This window comes from Poecile atricapillus, chromosome 4 (genome assembly GCF_030490865.1).
Source record: "Poecile atricapillus isolate bPoeAtr1 chromosome 4, bPoeAtr1.hap1, whole genome shotgun sequence".
In the NCBI taxonomy this organism is placed as follows: Eukaryota; Metazoa; Chordata; class Aves; order Passeriformes; family Paridae; genus Poecile; species Poecile atricapillus.
Genome location: NC_081252.1, coordinates 27,711,006 through 27,715,392, shown reverse-complemented (window position 1 = coordinate 27,715,392; position 4,387 = coordinate 27,711,006).

Here is a 4,387-nt window from a genome sequence, read left to right as displayed (position 1 = left end):
TGTAAAATCATGCTTATATGTATGAGTTATTCTGAAATAAACAATTCATCTACTCATTACTAATCTGTTGTAAGATGAGCTCAAGGAAATTCATAGAAAAGTACATTCCATTTCAATCACCACTTTGCTTTGAAGGAAGCGTTATTATTCTCCTGTAAGTTACTTTTTTCATTGATTTTTAAGCAAGTTTTACAACTTCAAAGGAGATGCTGTTTTTTGATGTATTTCATTGCTGTAGGAAGGTACAACTATTTTATTTTTAATTCTTTATTAGAATATTTTTTTTCTACCAGGTAAAGTATTTATTTTAATACTTTATTTGAATCTCATCCGTAATTACCCTAGGAAAAAATAAGTTCTTTAAGTGTCTGTTTAATAAAAGCTTTAAGGTAAACTGCACAGGAGTTGTAAATAATACTTTAAAATACGTTATAAATATTAAAATGTAAATAGAGTAGCAAATGATACTTGCTGTATGGAAAAAGCATTTATTAGTTGTTTTGTAACCTGTAAGCTTCTGTGAAGAAGAGTGCACCATCTTTCCTTTAATTCTTTCTTTCTTGATTTCTTGGATATAAGCTGTTAGTAAATGTTACTCTTGTGTATGACAATGATGTGTTATAGTAACTATGAATGTTCATAGACTTCCTAAAATAATGTGACCATTCCTAGTTCATCAGATTATTTTAATAATATGCCGGTATGGTACTTTTCACCTTTAAATCCAAAAATTTGCAAAGGAGATTTGCTTTTTGTTAATTCCCTAAAGAGGAGAAACTGAGACAAGCAAATCATTGGAATAACCTACTTTTAGATCACAGAGCTGGCCAGAGATAGAACAAAGTCTGATTTTGAGTGTAGTGCTTTAAGCACAAACAAAAAGGCAATTTGTTGCCTTTTCTTCTAGTGGGCTATTTAGTACATAAGAAAGCTTTTTGATTTCTGTATGAGCAGGTTTGTTTGTATATCTTGGCTGTTATCCTTGTCCAGTACATATAAAATACATCTGTTCCAATTCTAGGACTCTCAGTGATGTTCAAGATTTGCAGAGCAGGGCATTGACTTGAATTTCCTTCTCCAGGCTCTGTGGATTAGTAGGTTCCAGCAAATAATTTCATATATACATACACACCAAATGTGTATTGTAGTTCTTGACTTTTATTTTACTGTAATATCCCATCCTTTCCAGGAATGCTGTAAGTACCTTAACAGCTCTTACACTTGCTGCACAAATTATGTCTGTACAATCTGAGAAGAAACTCATCTCCTTGTCTTGCAGTTCAATTCAAAATGCACAAGTGTGTCAAGCTGACAAAGGTTGCTGGAATGAAGACTAGAGAGAAAGCCATAAAACTAGTGGCAGTAGATGTAATGAAGCTGTCAAAGGCAAGGTTACATTCTATTTTGGGGGTTTAATCCATACTACATTTCTTTTGTAGTCAATATATTGTCTCTCTCTTTTTTTTTTTTCTTCTCCTTATTATGGTGCTTTTGAAGAAGATAATGTAATTTCATGTGTTGTGGTTGATATTATGATCGTAATGCTTTGTTGTAATTTAAATACCCTCCTCAGTTTCTGCATCTTCTTCCATTTAAAGGATAAGTGCTACAGTAAGGTTTGAGGTACAAATAGGAGATACAGAATGTCACAGGAAGTGAACTGCAAGAAAGATAGAGGTAGCTTGAATTTATGAATTTAGGCAATAATGTAATTCTCCATAATACAGCTATTAACAGTTGCCCTGGGTGAAAGCACAATTCATAGGATCCAAATTTGATTTACTTTAGAGAAATAGTAGTTCCTGACTCTGAGGACAAACAGTGTAAACGTTCTCCCTTATCTTGACTATCTCCATGGATAGTTATCAATTTCCTACTGTTTTCTGGCTTTCTTCACCTTTAAATAACAATCAGACCCATGAAGTTGCCGAAATTAGCCTCCTGGTGTTTTGTGGAGTTGGTATTGGCAAAGCCTGAGTTATTAAAATGAAAATAATAATAACTAGTAATCCTGTTCGATAAAAGCATTTAGCTATTATACCAGATATTTTCTTATGTAGAACAGTAGAGGTATAGACAATCAAAGACAAGAAGAAAATTTATTTATATGCATCTAGCCTTAGTCAGTTGGAGAAACAGCAGCAGTTGTCTCTGGCTGCACTGGTTCTTGAGAAGATGATGTGCAGCAGGCATTCCTCTAGTGCTGAAGAGTGAAAAAACCAATCTAATTAGAAGAAACATGAAACGAGATTATATGAGTCAAGCAGATTTAGTTAGCTAGAGAATACAAAATGTCTTGGATTCAGAAACTGCACTAAAATGCGCTTTTCCAGTTCATGGGTGAAAGCTAATGAAGAGCTTGTTTCACAGTAAATACAAGAATAAAAAACTGACTGGGGAAAGGTAAATAATTTCCAAGTTGTTTCTGTAAGACAAAGAAAAATTATTGCTATGTCACTGATTTGTAATATTTTTATGTTCTTGCGATGACTTGCAAATGAGAGCTTATTTTAGAACAATTCTTTTCTGTTTGAGAGAATCCTATTTGTGTGTGATGCTAAGAAGATTTTGAAACTATTTCTCAGGTTTTCATATACTGAAATTAGTTAGCTCTGGTAAAGTTTATCAGTGTCCCTTTTCCTCACTAATTTTCTATAACTTCTGTTTTACAAGAAGCTCTTGACCATTTAAATAAGCTATTAGTAAGATGCCCTTTTGCTTGAAAAAAATCTTAGTAGTGATTTCAAATAGGTAAGCATTCACTAGAAGTAAGTTATGATGTGGTTTTAAAACTTCTTTTACAAACAGCAGACCCAAGTGCAAAAAACCTCTTCAGTCATGATGAATGGTGATGTATTAAAGAACATATTTCTCTGTGGCAGCAGAGGAATTGTCCTCTTTCAGTAAAGTTTATTAACTTTTCATTTCATTGGTATATTATAGAAATCAAAGACACAGCTTTTATGAATTGGCAAGGAATTAGATGAGGTTTCCTGACCCTTTTTTATTTTTAAAAAAAAGTAAGTCCATAAAAATTACTCTTTTTCTAATTATTATTTTTATTCCTCTTCCAGTCATAGCTAAGTCTGTGATTGCTTGTCTTACCATAAAGAAAAATCATGTAGCAGCTTAAATGAGTGACATCCTTTGATAACAACAAAGGCCCATGTTCACTGAAGTATTTGTAACAGATTTCTTCTATACTTCAGTGAGAATGAGCAGCATAGAGCTGATTTCTAGATATGACCATACATACAATATTTTATATTTGAACTGCCTTCTGCCAAGATTGTTATGTGGGCTTAGGAATCTGCATGGTACAGTTGGGCTTGCAGTGTGTGTAACTTCTTCCTTCAGGGCTGGAACAGGCTGTCCATGTCACACAGTGAAGGATTGTGTCGGGATTGATCTGTACAAGCTCAGATGAACCCTGCAGTGTGTGTTCATCAACTGTGTGTGCAGGAAGAAGGACAGCCATGTTAATAAGGCAGTCAATCCTAATAAGAAAGCTCTACTCTGTCACAAAATTGCAGTGGCTGTTTGTGACAAGGTGATGGTGTACTTCTATGAAGTGGTATTAGTATATGTTTGCATGGTGAATTTTAGGCAACGGATTTTCTGTCTTACATGTGTATTTACAACTACAAACTTGTTCTATCATGAATGTGTTCTAACACCTTTGGAATATAAACTGCCATAGATCAACATCCTCACTGTTCAGTTTTGCATGTTCATCTTTTTGGCTTTTCTTTTTTCTTTTTTTAAATCATACAATGTATAGAATGCAGCTACAAGGTAGTATGAAACAAATCCACAGAACAGTAAAAAAATGGATGAAATAAGGAACTTTTTCCCAGTCACCGAAAGTAAAGCTTCTGACTTTTGAAAAGTTAACAATGGTCAAAGCAAGCAGAACCTGCATTTTACATTTCATCTGAAAAATGATAACCCATGGCGCTTAGAACACCATAATGTAATGCTGGTTCAATGTGCTCTCTACACTTTATATGTCATCAGTTCTTGAAGGCTTTTTGATCATTTTCTGCTGGATTACAGCCTCACTTCTTGACTAACATCCTGTTTCCAAGTCTACTTAGCCATGCTAGGGAGAAAGCTCATAGAGTAAAACGCAACAGAGAGGTATCAGGCAGATCTCAGCAGTGCACCTTCAGAGCATTTCTTAGCTGTCAACTCGGATGGGTGTCCAGATACGTCTTGATGCTGTGTTGTGATACCACCCACATAAGTAACATCCTTTCTCCACCCTCTCATCTTCTGTGTCCAGACTTATTTCCTCTGGAAGGAAAGTGGCTTCCTAGCAAGGGTAGATGTGTGACTGTTTGCTTCAGGCAACTGGTGTACTAGGGACTGCGATTTCCTCTCCAGA